General features: G+C 41.7%; 1 protein-coding gene across 25 annotated transcripts in view; it reads right to left on the bottom strand.

Moving 5' to 3' along the window:
* The window catches only part of tacc (transforming acidic coiled-coil protein), a 141379-nt gene that overhangs the window by 96165 nt on the left and 25917 nt on the right, over positions 1-19297 (bottom strand). The window contains exon 1 of one of the 25 annotated variants that reach the window (XM_073966220.1): positions 9050-9200. The exons of 23 other annotated variants lie outside the window; for them this stretch is intronic. The gene's annotated coding sequence lies outside the window, so the exon portion shown is untranslated. Of the gene's footprint in view, positions 1-9049; positions 9201-19297 lie in introns of those variants that run through there. One more of the 25 variants, XM_073966072.1, reaches the window with a different exon arrangement.

Raw genomic sequence — 19297 nt, 5'->3', positions numbered from 1 at the left:
TTGACCGGCTTTAACATGGCAAAGCCCAGGATTTATCTTGGTCCCTCTTTCATCTCAAGTGGACACTGACCTCCCCGTGGTGTCACCTGGGGAACTGCCTTTAACACCCGGTAAAGGTAGTGAGCTAACATGTGCCGCGCGTTCACCCATAAGAACGTTAAAAACTTGGGTTTGGGCGTCGGGTTAGTAACCCTCCCCTAGAAAAAACATCCTACTATGAAAAAACGAAAGAAAAGAAAAACAAACCCCTCTAAAGTTGACGAACCCCGCAAACATTTTAAGGACCATGATCTGCGAATCTGCACCTGGAATGTTCGCACTCTTTATAGAGAAGGTGCAGTCTTCGCAATGGCAGACGTACTTGAAAAGTACAAGGCCGATATTACTGCCATACAGGAAATACGATGGATTGGGAAAGGCGTCACAACAACACCTAAAGGTGACGCACTGTATTATAGCTGCCATGACGTAAAGCATGAGTTTGGTTGCGGATTCGTAGTTAGCCGGAGACTAAAACATCTGGTATCCAGCTTCACTCCAGTGAATGAAAGACTTGCTGCAATTCGAATAAAAGCTAAATTCTTCAACATCAGCTTTTTTGGGCTCATGCTCCCACTGAAGAAAAGGACGAACAGACCAAAGATATATTTTACGAGCGCTTAGAAGAAACATACGACCGTTGCCCTGCCCATGATATTAAAATCATTCTAGGAGATTTTAATGCCAAAATTGGAAAGGAGAATATCTTTGGCCCAACAGTCGGGAAATTCAGTCTCCACAGTGAAACCTCTGACAATGGTATGAGGCTGATAGACTTTGCAGCTGCAAAAACATGGTAGTTAGCAGTACCAGATTTAATCATCTCGATATTCATAAGGGCACCTGGCTGTCTCCAGATCAAAGAACAAGTAATCAAATTGATCATGTTGTAATAGATGGAAGACATTCATCCAGCGTGTTGGATGTACGATCGTTCCGAAGCGCAAACATTGATTCGGACCACTACCTTGTTGCAGCCAAGGTACGTACCCGTCTAAACGTTGCAAATAAAGCACGAACAGACTCAACGCGGAAGTTGGACATCGATAGGCTGCAAACACAACAGATAGTCACAGCATATTCCACTCAACTAGCCCAATTGCTTAACGCGAGCACTCCTTGTCCCGATAACATAACACAATGGCAACATATTGCCCACTCCATGCAAACAGCCGCAAAATCCATACTTGGATTCCAGAGACCTCCACAAAGGAATTCATGGTATGACCAGGAGTGTCGTGCTGCTACCGAAGAGAAAAATGCGGCATATAGAGCAGTGTTCACCAGCGAGCCCGTACTGAGAGCAACTGAGCATACATTACCGTGTGTTTTGGATTGAAAGTTATGATAATTTGCTCTCAGTAGCAGCTCGCTGGTGAACACTGATATAGAGCTACTTTGCAATCAGTAGCAACACGTAGCGCGCGAGAGAGATATCAAGAGAAAAGGAGAGAAGAGAAACGTCTTTTCCGCAAGAAAAAGAGAGAAATGGAAAAGCGGGAGTGTGAAAAAATCGAGATGTACAGGAGCCAGAATGAAGTCCGAAAATTCTCCCAAAAAGTGAAACATCAAACAGATGGCTTTGGTACAGGCACATCCTCCTGTAGAGACCAGCAAGGTAATCTGGTAACAGATACAGATAGCGTGCTCAGGATATGGAAGGAACATTTCTCCAATCTGCTGGTATCCAATAGTAGCGAAGACGATGATACCACAAATCCAATCCCAGAAGATGGTATAGAATGTATACCGCCCGGCCAAGATGAGGTAAAAACAGCAATCAACCGGCTGAAGAATAATAAAGCAGCAGGAGCCGATGGCTTACCAGCCGAGCTGTTTAAAACCGGTGGCGACGCGCTGATAAGGTGTATGCATCAGCTAGTTAGCACCATCTGGCAGGAAGAACGCGTACCCGACGATTTGAACCTGAGCATCCTATGTCCCGTCCACAAGAAAGGAGATAAGACTGTATGCTCAAACTATAGGGGCATAAGTCTTCTCCCTATTGCCTATAAGATAGTGTCAGGGATATTGTGCGAACGACTAAAGCCAATGGTCAACGAAATAATTGGACCATACCAATGTGGCTTTAGACCTGGCAAGTCCACCATTGACAAGATATTTACCCTGCGGCAAATCCTAGAGAAGACCCAAGAGATGCAGATCGACATATTTCACCTTTTTGTCGATTATAAAGCAGCATTCGACAGTCCCCTCCGATCAAAGGTATTCCACGCAATGTCTGAATTTGGTATCCCCGCAAAGCTCATCCGGCTTAGTAAGATGACTTTAACTGATACTAGGTCCTCAGTTACAATTGGAAAGAACCTCTCCGAAGAATTTTGTACCAAAAGAGGTTTCAGACAAGGAGACATCCTTTCGTGTGACCTATTCAACATTTTGCTGGAAAAGGTAATACGAGATGCAAATGTCAAAAGAAAAGGCACAATTTACACCAATAGCCACATGTTACTTGCCTATGCTGATGACATAGACATCATGGGACGATCAGTAAAGGAAGTAACTGATACCTTTAGGAAGGTCGAAGCAGAATCTGCGAAAGTGGGTCTGGCGGTAAACGGCGAAAAGACCAAAATGATGGTGTCGACGCGCAAAGCGTACATAGAGCTCGGACCAACTGTGGAAGTTGGTACCTATAATTTTGAGGTAGTTAAAGACTTCGTCTACCTCGGCACTGCCATAAACACAACAAACAACATCAGTTGTGAAATAAGAAGAAGAATTGTATTGGCCAACAGATGCTACTATGGTTTAAGTAAGCAATTTAAAAACAAAGCCACATCTCGTCAAACAAAAATACCACTATACAAAACGCTGATACTACCCGTGCTAATGTATGGCTCCGAAGCATGGGTACTTGCGCAAGCAGATAAGGCAGTGCTTGGTGTGTTTGAGAGGAAAATTCTTCGAAAGATCTACGGGCCGATTTGCGTTGACGGTGAATATCGACGTCGTATGAACCACGAGCTATATCAGCTATACAAAGACATGAATATATGTAGTTAAACGTATCGAGATGCAACGATTGCTTTGGCTAGGCCATATTATGAGAATGAGCGATGATGAACCCGCTAGAAAGGCGTATGAATACATGCCACATGGCGGTGCACGCAGAATCGGCAGGCCTAAGCTTCGATGGAGCAAACAAGTGGATGAAGAAATGGAAAGGCGCGGTATTCCAAAAAGTCAAGCGAAAAACAGAGAGGAATGGAGATCTTTTCTTAGTTCGGTCTATGGAACAAATGTTCTGTATTGGGCCAACTAAGTAAGTACTTTAACACCATTACTTTGTTTATGGACACCTCTCGGGATCGGCCTGAAATTGTAACCATAGGTAGTTCTTGGGACCTGATCACAGCAATATATTATGTTCCCGGGGGAAGTTCATACTTCCCGACATATGGGCCTTGACATTTCAGAAATGTCTTATACTGTCACCATTACCTGTTATATGGACACCTCGCGGATCTTGCTGATTTTTTACAATATATAGCCCTTGTCGCCCTGATCACAACGATATATAGCTTTCCCGGCGAAGTCCATACTACCCGAAATATGGGTCTTGGCATTTTACTATTCTTACTTCGGCAGTATGGATCTCGTTTTAAAGCTTATGGAGAGTACTTTTGTTCGCGATGTTGTAAGAGTGTTTATTATTATGTTTGTATGTCCGTTCCTCTGTTCAATCTGGCTCTGGGTCGATCTCCAGTTCAAGGAGAGAGGCTGCTTCGATGGGATGTAACCACAGATCCACTGGAGTTAGATGAGTAGGTTTGGCGCGGCAGTTGAAAAGATGTTTTGTGTCGTGCGGGGCCATGCCGCATACTGGGCAGATGGAAGAGCACGGCGCGGTCGATTTCTGCCCAGTAAGAATTTAGGCGACTGCAATATCCCGAGCGTAGTTGAGCCAAAACTACTCTGGTGTGACGTGGCAGCTGACGTTTCTCAGCTGCGATAGATGGGGGATGTACTCCGAGGACTTTATTCACACTATATTTGCTTATGGTATTAGCAACTGCATTCGTGTGAATACTATTTAAACCTGCTCTGGGTCTATCTCCAGTTCCACGAAAGTGCCTGCTTCGATTGGATGCAACCACAGATCCACTGGAGTTAGATGAGTAGGTTTGGCGGGGCAGTTGAAAAGATGTTTTGCGACGTACGGGCCCTTTCCGCATATTGGGCAGATGTCTTGCACGGCGCGGTCGATTTCCGCCCAATAAGAATTTAGGCGACTGCAATATCCCGAGCGTAGTTGAGCCAAAACTACTCTAGTTTGTCGTGCAGTTGACGCTTCTCAGCTACGATAGATGGGGGATGTACTCCGAGGACTTTATTCACACTATATTTGCTTATGGCCTTAGCAACTGCATCCGTCTGAATACTATTTAAACCTGCTTGATATGCCTATTGATCTAGCGGTTCTCTCCTATATTGTTGGACCTCCCTCCTGATATGCCGGAATATGTCGGGCCTAGCCAGCAGATGGTTATTGGGATGGCTCTCACGGTAACATCCAAGCAAGTACTGCAACGAAAGCATCTCATTATGTTGCTTCACAGGAAGAATCTTTGCCTCCTCATGTAGATGGTCCACTGAAGACTTTAGGAGGCACCCTGTTGCTGTTCCCAGGGCGGCATTCTGGCAGGTTTGAATCTTTTTCAAATTCGTATTACATAATCCCGGGGACCAAATTGGCGTCGCATAGCTTACCACAGACCGACCTGACGCGTTATATGTGGCCAACAAGGTTTCTTTATCTACACCCCAAGTGCTGTCGGCTAGGGACTTAAGGAACTTGTTCCTACTTTTCAGTTTGTCGCAGATAGCTGTGGCTTGCGCGCACAACTTGTGTCGAATGTGACCCCTAAAATGTTGGTGCAATTGTGGTCGGAATTCTGCTACCGTCGACAACGACATTCAATTCTCTTCCAAACTGTGCTGTTCCTCGAATGAAAAAATGTGGTAAGATCGATTAAATAGTTGTTCAGTCTCTCACAGATGTCATTAGGATAGGTACCCGAGCCAGAATCGTGCAATCACCCGCATACGTTACGATCTCGATGCCGTCTGGAGTGGGCGGAATACAGGAAAGGTAGAGGTTAAACAGTTCCGGAGATATCACCCCACCTTGGGGAACTCCATGTTTCACTCTACGGGGTTTGGATTTCTTGTTCCTGAATTCCACGTACGACTGGCGTCCACACATATAATTGACTATCCAACGTCAAGCGTGGCCGGAGGGTTGTCTGCTCAATGTCCTCAAACAGCGTGGAGTGCCTGACTGTATAAAAGGCTTTTGATAAGTCAAACGCCACTATCACTATTCTATCGCACGGCCGTCTCTGGTTGAGTCCTTGACAAATATGTGTGGTAATGGCGTGCAGAGCAGTTGTCGTGCTGTGCTGCTTACGGAATCCATGCTGATGATCGGCAACTCGATAGCTATTTCTGATACTGGGGAGGACTAAGGCCTCAAGGGTCTTTGCTATGGGCGACAGAAGCGAAATTGGCCTGTACGATTCACTTTTGCTGGCATCCTTGCCGGACTTCCGTAGTGGGACCACCCTGTCCATTTTCCAGACTTCGGGAACAACGAGATACTCCACTCCCGGCTCATCCAGCTGCTTCAGCATTACCATGGAGATTCCATCAGGGCCCAACGCTTTGGATGATTTAGCGTTCCTGATGGCATTGGCAACATCATCCATTGTAAACTGTGGTGGGTCCTCCTCGGCAGGAAGAGATCTGATGCGACGTAATACTCTTCTCTTCGCCCTGTCACTCTCGGGGTGCTCGACAAACTGTCGATTGAAATAACTTGCGCACCTCTTCGGGTCAGTCAACGTAACGTCGCCAAACGTGACTGAGGTCCTATCTTCCCTTCTTCCAGGGTTCGAGAGTGACTTAACCACGAAAAACATATACAATTCACCTTTTACGGCTCCAATGTTACAACTCTTCAGATGATTTAACCACTTGCTCCGCTTGTGCTCGCTGACCAGCCTGTTATCTTCCAGTGTCAGTTCCCTGACTCTGGGGTCATTAGGGTTGGTTCGGCGAAGCTCATCACGCTCATTTGCTAATCCCGTCGCCTCTGCTGGGAAGTTTGGTCTTACTTCGGGTATTCGACCAGCAGGGATATGGCGAGCGCTGCAGCAGTGATGCTGTCTCGGAACGTCCTTTCCGCTACCCGAACATCAGAAGGATTGGGCAATTCTCTGAAGCGGTGATTGGTGAACTCTCTGAAACTCGGCCAATCAGCTTTTTTATGATTGACGAACGTGCGGCGTTCAGAGGTGATGAAGTCGGGTGGTATGCTAATGGAGACAATTATGGGGAGATGGTCCGATCCAAGGGAAATGACGGGGTGCCAGGTAACGTCATTTGTCAGACCAGGTGACACGATGGTTATTTTTGGCGAGCTGTGACACTCTCCTCTAATTCTGGTAGGTTCAGCCAGGTGAAAGGTACCACCTACGGGACTATATCAAAGTGTCAACCTATCTTTACAATTTTTGGTGGAAAAGTTTTGTAACTGCAGAGAACCTCAAAAGTCAAATTAAGTTCCATCAAACAATGTAGACCCTCAAAATGCCTAAAATCGGGAGGTACCGTTATATAGGAGCTATACGAAAAGATGGACCTATGTTGACGAATTTTAGTGAAGAAGTTTCGTGATCACTGAAAATTCAAATGTCAAATTATAGCTAGTTCGATTAAAAATTGTTGCTAAAATACTCAAAATACCGAAAATCGGGAGGTATCGTTATATGGGAGCTTTGCCAAACCATGGACCTATGTTGACGATGTTTGGTGGAGAAGTTTGATGACCACTGAGAACCTCAAATGTCAATTTACAGCTATTTCGGGTGAAAATTGTAGCTAAAGTTCTCAAAATACCGAAAATCGGGAGGTATCGTTATATGGGGGTATACCAAACCATGGACCTATGATGGCGATGTTCGGTGGAGAAGTTTGATGACCACTGAGAACCTCAAATGTCAATTTACAGCTAGTTCGGGTGAAAATTATGCTAAAATTCTCAAAATACCGAAAATCGGGAGGTATCGTTATATGGGGGCTATACCAAAACATGGACCTATGTTGGCGATGTTCGGTGGAGAAGTTTGATGACCACTAAGAACCTCAAATGTCAATTTACAGCTAGTTCGGGTGAAAATTGTGCTAAAATTCTCAAAATACCGAAAATCGGGAGGTATCGTTATATGGGGGCTATACCAAAACATGGACCTATGTTGGGGATGTTCGGTGGAGAAGTTTGATGACCACTGAGAACCTCAAATGTCAATTTACAGCTAGTTTGGGTGAAAATTGTGCTAAAATTCTCAAAATACCGAAAATCGGGAGGTATCGTTATATGGGGGTATACCAAACCATGGACCTATGATGGCGATGTTCGGTGGAGAAGTTTGATGACCACTGAGAACCTCAAATGTCAATTTACAGCTAGTTCGGGTGAAAATTATGCTAAAATTCTCAAAATACCGAAAATCGGGAGGTATCGTTATATGGGGGCTATACCAAAACATGGACCTATGTTGGCGATGTTCGGTGGAGAAGTTTGATGACCACTAAGAACCTCAAATGTCAATTTACAGCTAGTTCGGGTGAAAATTGTGCTAAAATTCTCAAAATACCGAAAAGAGGGAAGTACCGTTATATGGGGGCTTTACCAAAACATGGACGTGTGCCCATATCCTTTGGAATATAAGTTTGTTGATCACTAGGAACCCTAAATGTCAAATTATAACTAATTCGGTTCGAAAATGTGACTAAAAACTTCAAAATACCTCAAATCGGGAGGTACTGTTATATGGGGGCTATACCAAAACGTGGACCGATATAGCCCATCATCGAACTTGACCTGCCTGCAAACAAAAGACACATCTTCCCAAAATTTCAGCGTCCTATCTCCATTTTTGTGGATGCTAGAGTGATTACCACAGACGGACGGATGGACGGACATGCACAGATTTTACGCTGATCAAGAATGTATATACTTTATAGGGTCGCAAATGATTATTTCAATGCGTTACAAACGGAAAAACAAACTTAATATACCCTCCATACTATGGTGGAGGGTATAAAAAGGATCAGTCAGCTTTGCTGAGAGAGATATACCCTCAGCCTTTGTGAATTGAAACTATCATATATAGACATATCGGATATATCCGGCTACACAACAAAAATCAGTTTCCCCAAAGGTTATGTATTCAGGGGGTTTCAGAATTTTGTAGCCCCCTTTTTGGACGTATTAACATGCCGACAAAAATATGCATTTGAAGGTATGGACTGCAAGTCATTTTTTGAAGTGGATCTTTTTGGGATTCATTCCTTTCGATAGATTTAGCGCTTGGACTTGACCACGAAAAACATAATATAGCTGTAAACAGGATCAAAAGGTGTACTTTTGGTAATAATTTCCAATTTTCTCGACCCTAACTTAAACTGCACTTAAATAAAAATGTTGAACTTTTGTGAGGGAGGTACTCTAAGTAGCGAACCGACAAAAATCATCTTTGAACTTTATCTAAGATTCGCAGAAATTTTAAGTTACACAAAATTTGGACCAACACATCCGTTCGAGAGTTATCGTTCACATGGTGGGCGTAGATTTTTTTACAGCGAGAACAACCTGTTGGATAACAAATCGAAACGATTGGAGAGCAGGTCTTAAACTGCACTGAACGGAAATTTTGTGAGGGACGTAGGTATCCGAAGTAGTAGATCGATACAGTCCATATTACAATTTACAAATTGATCTACACCCCCAATGTTGGTGGATAAGTGTAAAAAATTAGCACTAATTTCTGCAACATGCAACAGCTTCCTTGGAGTAAAAACAGCTGCAACAACAACCAAAAAAAGTTCGCCAAACGAAGTAACCAAAAAATCATTGTTAATTGCACAACTTAGGTACATTCTATTTATTTTTATAAACAAACTAATTAAACCAATTTTGTACTCTTTTCCAAGTAATTGCAAATAATGTTAATAATTTAAATTGTTTTCTTTCTTTAATAAGATTTAAATCAATTGTTAACAAAGGCGACAAATGAACAGAAGAAACTTAGCAGCGCACACACACGACCGGTAAATGTAACCGGCTAAACAAAACTGAAACAAATTCAAATTAATGCCAATCAAACAAGAGCAGCACCTTCAGCATTAGGTAGAGACACCACATAGCCTCCAGTTGGATGGAAGACTAACCAATGCGGGGTTGGCGGATCTCTTATGCATAAAAAGTGAGCAGCGTTATTTGTTTCTCCATCTCCTACCCCCTCCTCCTTCTTATTACAAATATCTCCACAGCGCACCCAACTGCTGTTTGGTAGCGCTTGCAGCTGGAGCAAACAATAAATTTGTGCAATGTAAGACACAGAGCCATGCATCAGGAAAATTATGCCCACAAGAATCTGCTACTCTGGATGTCTTGCAACAATCTCACTCAATAAAGACGGGCACATGTACGGGAGAACTCTACAGATAGAGATAGATGAATGAATAGACAGACAGTTGTAGGGACTGTCACACACACACAGATAAGAGGGAAACAACTACAGACGACGGCCTGCAATAACCTCCCAGCAAGCATTTTTTATCGCCCATTACCCGAAGCAGTCACTCCCAGGCGATAGAAATACACATCCGCGATCTCGCATTCTAATTGAAGTGGACACACTGTTCGGGAAGAAATGAACCACGTCCACGACACTACTTGTAAATGCCGCTTTCGAGACTTCCTAGAAGTACTTTTAGCAATAAAATTGGTTGTGACGAAAAAAATTTATTTATTTTGTTTTTTATTTTTCTTTTTACTTTTTTATTATCCGAATTATTTTTCCAAAGTACCCAAGGTTATAAGAACTATTCTTAGTTGAAATTGTCGTCTACATTAATGTTGTAATTTAAAAATGTGATATTGCCTGGCCTGGGAATCAAACCCATGACGTTAAGAATGCAAAGCAAACATGCTAACCACTGCACCACCGCACCATATAAACATCGGATAGACTAATTTCTTATATTAGTTCAAGGTTGTACACGCCTCAAATGAACGTAAACAATCGAAGTGTCTGCATTGACCAGAAAATGTGTCTGCCCACGCGATAGTCGTAAGTAGTAGCATTGTTTGTGTAAAAAATCAATAATAGAATTTCGATCTCCTTTTCTGACACTAGGTAGTTATTCAAGAAGTTTAAAAAGGGACAGCAATGCAATTGTTATTGTAAAATGATAAAGGATCGCTATTTTCTAGAATAGAAGTTCAGAAAGCGATTACTTCTGATAGAGGAAGTGACTCACTCACTCCCAATTGCTGGCTGGGCTATCACAAGTAATTAGAAATTTAAACTAGAACAAGCTTAAAAGAACAATGAGGGGGAGGAAGTGACTTAGAAATGCATTATTAGATCATGGAAATAGACGAATAACACAAGGTGGATGGTATGATAAGTGTGGTTAAAATGAAAATAAATGTTCAAATTTACGCTTCAAAGTCATAAACTCTATCAAAATGTAGACAATTTTGAGGTATTTAAAATTTCGAAAATTGAAAATATGTACAAGCTGAAAATAAATATTTAGGGGATTTTAGAACTTTGTGGTCTTCTTGGACACATGAACTTTCGGACAAAACAGATGAATTTGGATTAAAGCTCAAAGGTGTTGCGAAGGAGGAACCGCTTTGTCCATTTTAGAAGGGGATCTCATTTTAGGAGTCATTAATCTCTATAGATGGGTGACGTAGGGGATGGAAGATACCAAGGAACGGTCCTGACCGGTTTTAACATGGCAAAGACCAGGATTTATCTTGGTCCCTCTTTCATCTCAAGTGGACACTGACCTCCCCGTGGTGTCACCTGGGGAACTGCCTTTAACACCCGTTAAAGGTAGTGAGCTAACACGTGCCGCGCGTTCGTCCATAAGAAAGTTAAAAACTTGGGTTCGGGCGTCGGGTTAGTAACCCTACCCTAGAAAAAACAGCCTACTATGAAAAAACGAAAGAAAAGAAAAACAAACCCCTCTAAAGTTGACGAACCCCGCAAACGTCTTAAGGACCATGATCTGCGAATCTGCACCAGGAATGTTCGCACTCTTTACAGAGAAGGTGCAGTCTTCGCATTGGCAGACGTACTTGAAAAGTACAAGGCCGATATTACGGCCATACAAGAAATACGATGGATTAGGAAAGGCGTCACAACAACACCAAAAGGTGACGCACTGTATTATAGCTGCCATGACGTAAAGCATGAGTTTGGTTGCGGATTTGTAGTTAGTCGGAGACTAAAACATCTGATATCAAGATTCACCCCAGTGAATGAAAGACTTGCTGCAATTCGAATAAAAGCTAAATTCTTCAACATCAGCTTTATTTGTGCTCATGCTCCCACTGAAGAAAAGGACGAACAGACCAAATATATATTTTACGAGCGCTTAGAAGAAACATATGACCGTTGCCCTGCCCATGACATTAAAATCATTCCAGGCGATTTTAATGCCAAAATTGGAAAGGAGAATATCTTTGGCCCAACAGTCGGAAAATTCAGTATACACATTGAAACATCTGATAATGGCATGAGGCTGATAGACTTTGCAGCTGCAAAAAACATGGTAGTTAGCAGTACCAGATTTAATCATCTCGATATTCATAAGGGCACCTGGCTGTCTCCAGATCAGAAAACAAGAAATCAAATTGATCATGTTGTGATAGATGGAAGACATTCATCGAGCGTGTTGGATGTACGATCGTTCCGAGGCGCAAACATTGCTTCGGACCACTACCTTGTTGCAGCAAAGGTACGCATCCCCTTAAACGTAGCAAACAAAGTACGAACAGACACAACACGAAAGTTAGACATCGGTAAGCTGCAATCACAACAGATAGCCACAGCATATTCCACTCAATTCGCCCAATTGCTTAATCAAAGCCCTCCTCATCCCTATAAAATATCAGCGCAATGGCAAAGCATTGCCCACTCCATGCAAACAGCCGCAAAATCCATACTTGGATACCAGAGACCTCCACCAAGGAATCCATGGTATGATCAGGAGTGTCGTGTTGCCACCGAAGAGAAAAATGCGGCGTATAGGACTACTTTACAATCCGTAGCAACGCGTAGCGCACGAGAGAGATACAAGGAGAGAGGAGAAACGTCTTTTCCGCAGGAAATCGAGATGTACAGGAGCCAGAATGAAGTCCGAAAATTCTACCAAAGAGTCAAGCATCAAACTGATGGCTTTGGTACAGGCACATCCTCCTGTAGAGACCAGCAAGGTAATTTGGTAACTGATACAGATAGTGTACTCAGGATATGGAAAGAACATTTTTCAAATCTGTTGGTATCCAATAGCAGCGAAGACGACGAAGATACTACAGTCCCAATCCGAGAAGATGGTATTGAATATATACCGCCCAGCCAAGATGAGATAAAGACAGCAATAAATCGGCTGAAGAATAATAAGGCAGTAGGAGCCGATGGCTTGCCAGCCGAGCTGTTCAAAATCCGGAGCCGATACGCTGGTAAGGTGTATTCATCAGCTAGTTAGCACCATCTGGCAGGAAGAACGCGTACCCGACGATTGGAACATGAGTATCCTGTGCCCCGTCCACAAGAAGGGAGATAAGACTGTATGCTCTAACTATAGGAGTATAAGTCTACTCCCTATTGCCTACAAGATCGTGTCAGGGATATTGTGCGAACGACTAAAGCCAATGGTCAACGAGATTATTGGACCATACCAATGCGGCTTTAGACCTGGCAAGTCCACCATTGACCAGATATTTACCCTGCGGCAAATCCTGGAGAAGACCCAAGAGATGCAAATCGACACCTACCACAATCTGATAAAGTTGGTCTGGCGGTAAACGGTGAGAAGACCAAGTTGATGGTGTTGACGCGTAATGCGTCCATTGAGCTCGGACCGACTGTGGAAGTTGGTTCCTATAATATTGAGGTAGTAAAAGACTTCGTCTACCTCGGCACCTCCGTAAACACAACAAACGACATCAGTTGTGAAATAAAAGGAAGAATTGTATTGGCCAACAGATGCTACTTTGGTTTAAGTAAGCAGTTTAGAAACAAAGCCACATCTCGTCAAACAAAAATAACGCTTTACAAAACACTGATACTACCCGTGCTGATGTATGGCTCCGAAGCCTGGGTACTTGCGCAAGCAGACATGGCAGTGCTTGGTGTGTTTGATAGAAAAATTCTTCGAAAGATCTACGGACCAATCTGCGTTGACGGTGAATATCGACGTCGCATGAACCACGAGCTGTATCTGCTATACAACGACATCAATATTGTTAAACGTATCGAGATGCAGCGATTGCGTTGGCTAGGCCATATCATAAGAATGAGCGATGATGAACGCGCTAAAAAGGCGTATAAATACGGACCGCTTGGCGGTGCACGCAGAATTGGCAGGCCAATGAATAGATGGCGCAAACAAGTGGATGATGCGATGAAAAGGCGCGGTATTCCATAGTGCGAAGCAACAAATAGAGAAAGATGGAGATCTTTTCTTAGTTCGGCCTATGGAACAAATGTTCTGTAATGGGCTAGCTAAGTAAGTAAGTAATCTCTATAGATATCACGCTCACCAGTCATTTCGGTTGCTCACGGTATAATTTAGAGGCCCACGAAAGGCATAATATAGCTGTAAACAGGACCACAAGATCTACCCTCGGTACAAATTTTCAAAGGATCATCAACCAGACCTTAAATTGCACTTAATAAATATATTTAACTTTTGTGAAGGAGGTACCCTAAGAAGTGCACCGATGTGGTCCATTTTCGAACTTAAACTAGGCGTGACAAAATATTTCGATATCCATAGTCGGGACCAAATTGGTTGCACCATTTAAGAGATATCGCGTGTACAATGTTATCGAATATTTTTTAACTTTATGGGGGAGGCTCCGGAAGGAGTGGACCGATAAGTACCATTTTAGGTCTTTATCTAAAATTCGCAGAAATATTACGATATGCAAAAGTTGTCGTGCCCACCAGCCACAACACTTGGTCGCCGTAGGGTTTTTTACAGCTTTCGGGTAATTTTCTCAGGAAGTGTGGACTTGCCCCTCAAAAATCCTGTACCATCGTAATAGGGGCCTTGAGTACAACCTGTTACAAGAAAAATCGAAACGATACAAGAGGAGGTCTTAAACTACATTTTTCCGAAATTTTGTGAAGGAGGTACCCGAAGGAATAATCCGATTGTGATATTTCTACCAGACATCAGGTACGTCATCTGTTCCCTTTCATTTCACCCTCGTAAAAAATCGTTAAAAATACCCACCAAAAAACTATAGAAGGAGGAGGAAATCGCCGTCATTGAAGACAAAGAAAACACATATGCAGCACAAGAAATGAAAACATTTAGGAAGTCTACCTTTAATAGCCAAATGAATGGATGATGAGGGAAAACAAATTCCACATAAAGTAAGAAAATGCAAGACGATGACGTGTGAATGTTGAAATAATAATAGAGTAAAAGAATGTGGAGCAGGGGAAACATGCACAGCTGCCAGCCAGCAGCATTGATTGTCGCGCCAAAGAAAAGATTGGTGGCGCTGCTTTGCGCCTTCGACTTGTCTCGTTAAGGTTGAATAAATATTTTGCATAATTTTTATATTTGGTTTAACATGTTTTTTTCTGTTTTTTTTTTTTTTTAGATTTCTTATTGTTGTTTTGTTGCCATTTTCTAGGTCTACTATTTGGAAGAAATAAACCAACCAACATCTTCGATTTCCATGTGGATTGTGAAATGCTTAATTTACCACAAACACACACGTACACACAAAAGGTGGTAAGTAAAGGCGTGGTATAGTGGGTGGCATTGTGGGGCAACGTTTACTCTTGGCCATCATGGGTTCGAAACTCTGGCATGGTAACATGATTTGGTTGTTAAACTCTTGGTGCCATGTTTTTGAATTTGTGGTGAAAAGAAAATCCCATATTATTGAGCTGAAAAGGAATTGGAAATATGTGTTTGATATATGAGAAGTTTCCCCTCAACACTTCAGAGATGTTCGTCTAAAATTGCTTTCTGGAGAGGTTTGTTACGCTGTTCATTGGATTTGCCACACATAATGAGGAATCAGAAGGGACGTGACAATTCTAAGGGAATTATATAATCTAAACTATTTATAGATGTAACAACCTACGCCCATGATTGTATGTCATTATAGCTCTACGTTTTTGTTTGTTTTACTTTGTTGTAAAAAGGTATTGAAGCAAAACGCAATATTGTACATAGATACGTTTGCCATTCACAATATTGAGTGGCATTTATGATGGACAAAGACAAAGAATAATCGAATGTTGGTCTTAATCGAATGTAAACCACTTTTGAGTGGTTTCCAATGATACATCCATCAGTGCACATTTCATGTCTTAACATGGAAATGCAAATGCAATACAAATTAAGATATCAAAGAACGGAAATCTGAGTAATTTTTACAAGTTAGAGTTGTCGATAATGGAGAATGCTAGAAAATTAATCCCAGCAGTGAGAACAAAATCCACCAACATTTTCATGGAGAGTAGCAACTAAAATAAGAACGAAATTATCCCAGTATACATTTGATATTTTGATGCAGTCATTGATTTTATCTCCCTTGTACAGATATAAAAAACTAACTAATGTTCCCACAACACCCGCGAATGGACAAGGACAACTTCTCTCATATTAATGAGTACACGCCGTTTCACATTGACTCACTTTTTTGGGCTTTTTGTGTAAGAAAAAGTTAAATCAACGGTTAAGTCACTCTCGAACCCTGCCCAGCCAAAATCCTCATTACAAACCTCCTTTCCCACCCATTATTTTAACAAGGGCATGTCGCGCGAAATATCTGGTTATTTTGTAACCACTGAAATAAGTAGTCAGAATCTACTCAGTATCTACTTATTTCAGTGGTTACATTTGCTGACTGATCCAAAGAGGTGCCCAAGTTATTTCAACCGACAGTTTGTCGAGCACCCCGGAAGTGATAGGTCGAAGAGAACAGTACTATGACGCATTAGTTCTCTTCCAGCCTAGGATGAACCACCACAATTTACAATGGATGATCAATCCCACGGCAGCGGGTTGTTTCGTACCGGATTGACCCGGAACAACACAAAATCATCGTTCCGGCCAGCGGCTGCCACCTCAGTGTACATATGTTTGTATTTGTTTCGTTTTTCTGTGTTGGGAGCAGCATATCCCGGAATGCCTGCTCCGAATTCTTTTGGTCCGTGCCGGGACGGAGGAAAACCCAGGACCAATATATCTGTGCTCAGTTTGTCACATCCGCAGCTTCACCCAAATCCAACCTTCGGTGAGATGTCAGAAGTGGGTGCATCTAAATCGAAGAAATAGTAGATTTCATGAGTCGGAAGAACATCAAGGTCGCTGCGGTACAAGAAACTAAGCTCAACAACAACTGTAGCTTACAACATTGTGATGGTTACAATGTGCTAAGGAAAGATCGCACCAGAAGTGGAGGTAATCCCCCACCTCTTTCCTATTGCACCAGTCTGTCCAATAAAGACCTATCTCGCTTGAGCCTGTCTCTAATGACCCGTACATGGAATGTATGGGGGTAGCAGTCAGGCGTGGAACTGCCGAGATAGAGTTGCTGAACGTACACATCCCGCCGAGAAATAGCTGTATCTTAGATTACGTGCCTAACATTAGCCTGCTTTTGGAAGGTCATAATCGTCTGGTCCTGGCCCTCGGAAACGACCAGAGAGGTACAGCGCTGGCTGAGCCGATTGACAGCTCTGCGTTTTGCACGGTCAATGGTAGGGGCGTCTACCAGAATTAGAGGAGAGTGTCACAGCTCGCCAGACATAACCATCGTATCACCTGGTCTGACGTTACCTGGCAACCCGTCATTTCCCTTGGATCAGACCATCTCCCCATAAATGCGAATCATATAACTCTTGCTCAGTCGCTTCGTGATTTGGCTTTTAGGACATACCAGTGTAACAAAACTAATGCTAATTGGAAAGTGTTCTGTAAATATCGTAATAAAGCAAAGTCCGTCATTCGGCGAGAGCGTCGGAACTTTTATTCTAAAAAGTTTAGAGCTATGGGTTCAACTGCCTTATGGCGCTTTATAAGGACGTCAGGTTGTATGGGTGGAGAAGATGTGATTTCTGATATCGATGTTAATGTTTTAAATAATTCATTTCAATGTAGGAATTCACAAATGCTTAATATTGATCTCCAATTTCTCGATGTGCCTGACAATGGGTTTTCTTTTCATTGTGTTGATGTTGATGACGTTATATTGGCTCTCGGTAGGATTAAATCGGAATCTATCGGAATTGATGGTATACCAGTGGATTTTTTGAAATTGATTTTTCCATATATTTCGTATGGTGTTTTAGATTTAATTAATTCTATTTTAACATCTTCTTCTTTCCCCCTTATGTGGAAGAAGGCCCGAATTGTTCCAATACCTAAGGTAAATGTAGTTCATGGTCCTGAGGATCTCAGGCCCATATCTATTCTCCCTGTTTTGTCGAAGGTGTGCGAACATGTCATGAAGAACCAGATACTTTTGCATGTGGATAGATACATATATAATGGTCAATTTGCATTCCGTAAAAATCACAACACGACTGGTTTGCTACTTTACTTAACTGACATGGTGCGGCATAATGCAAATCGGAATAGTAATACTGTAGTTATATCATTGGATTTGACTAAGGCCTTTGATTCTATTTCGCATCCAATACTAATAAGAAAACTAATGAATGAATTCAGTTTTTCAGCGACAGCATGCAAACTCATCCTATCTTATCTATCTGGCAGGTCTCAGTTTGTTGTTTATAAAGGCAACTCTTCAGAAACTACTTTACTTACGTGTGGTGTACCACAGGGCTCTGTATTGGGGCCGGTACTTTTTATCCTATATGTTAATAGCCTCACGGAGTGTTGTCGTGGTGTCGACTGTACCCCACTTTTATTTGCTGATGATGTGTTTCTTGTATTTTCGGACTCTTATGCAAGTCCTGTTACTTTTGAAAGTGAAATAAATAACTGTCTTACACGTTTTAAACAATGGTCTACAGACAACTTTTTGACTTTCAATCCCTCCAAAACAAAAGCTATTAACTTCGGCTGTCGTGATTATAATCCAAATATTTATCTAGATGGTAATCTAATTAGTTTTGTAAACTGCCATAAAATATTGGGTGTTTTGGTAGACAACAAACTTTCATTTGAAATGCATGTTGATTCAATTCAAAGAAAAGTGTTTTCTGTGATTCGTAGACTTTACTCGACTAATTTATTTCTTCCGTCATGGGTTAAAAGACGTATGGCCTATGCTCTTCTGATGCCTCAAGTTAATTATGGATTAGAACTTGTGTCTGGTACGATTAATGCAATTTTTTTAAGATATAAGCGGATAGTTAATTCTATTGTTCGTTTTACCTATGGTATTAGAACTCGTGAACATATCTCTGATTATGTCGTGAGTTTTCTGGGATCTAGTTTTGAGCAATATGTTTCTCTTAGAATTGTGTGTTCTTTTCATAAGATTATTAAGGAGGGTGTGCCTGCTTTTTTAGCTAATATGTTTAGTTTTTCTATTTTTAGGAGGAATACGCAGATAACTATACCTAGGATAAACAATGCTACCTTTGAAAACTCATTTGTCATACGCGTTGCTAGATTGTGGAACTATCTACCTATTGAATTGAAGGTATTTTCTCAATCTAATAATGCTTTTAGGTTAAAACTTTTGCACCATTTTCGGAATCCTAATAATAATCACACATTATGATCCCGTTATCATATCGATTTCCTGTAGTTTGTAGTCTTTACTTACTGTTATGATGCTGGCATGCAATATCTCATAGAGATACTTGCATTTTAGTTAATTGCTGTGTTTTTTGACTATGTTTGATTTATGGAGATTGGTTTTGGACATACTACTGTCGACAGTTTTGTAACTTGCTTATTGTTGCTTGTTATGGTCTTCCATTCCTTATGATTTTTGTAGTTTTGGTTGGGGAGCCATTTATTACTGTTTTTATTGAGATTTGCTCTTAATTATTATAAGTTTCTACTTAGGTTGTAAAAATTTTTGTTAATACTATTTATTGGCCTTGGAGGCTTTAGTATTAAAAATGAATTGAAGAAATAAATAAATAAATAAATTGTCTCCATTAGCAGACCACCCGATTTCATTACCTCTGAACGC

The sequence above is a fragment of the Musca autumnalis genome, unplaced genomic scaffold (genome assembly GCF_047663935.1).
Source record: "Musca autumnalis isolate F117 unplaced genomic scaffold, ASM4766393v1 scaffold_1, whole genome shotgun sequence".
Lineage (NCBI taxonomy): Eukaryota > Metazoa > Arthropoda > Insecta > Diptera > Muscidae > Musca > Musca autumnalis.
This window is presented reverse-complemented; position numbering and strand designations above follow the sequence as displayed.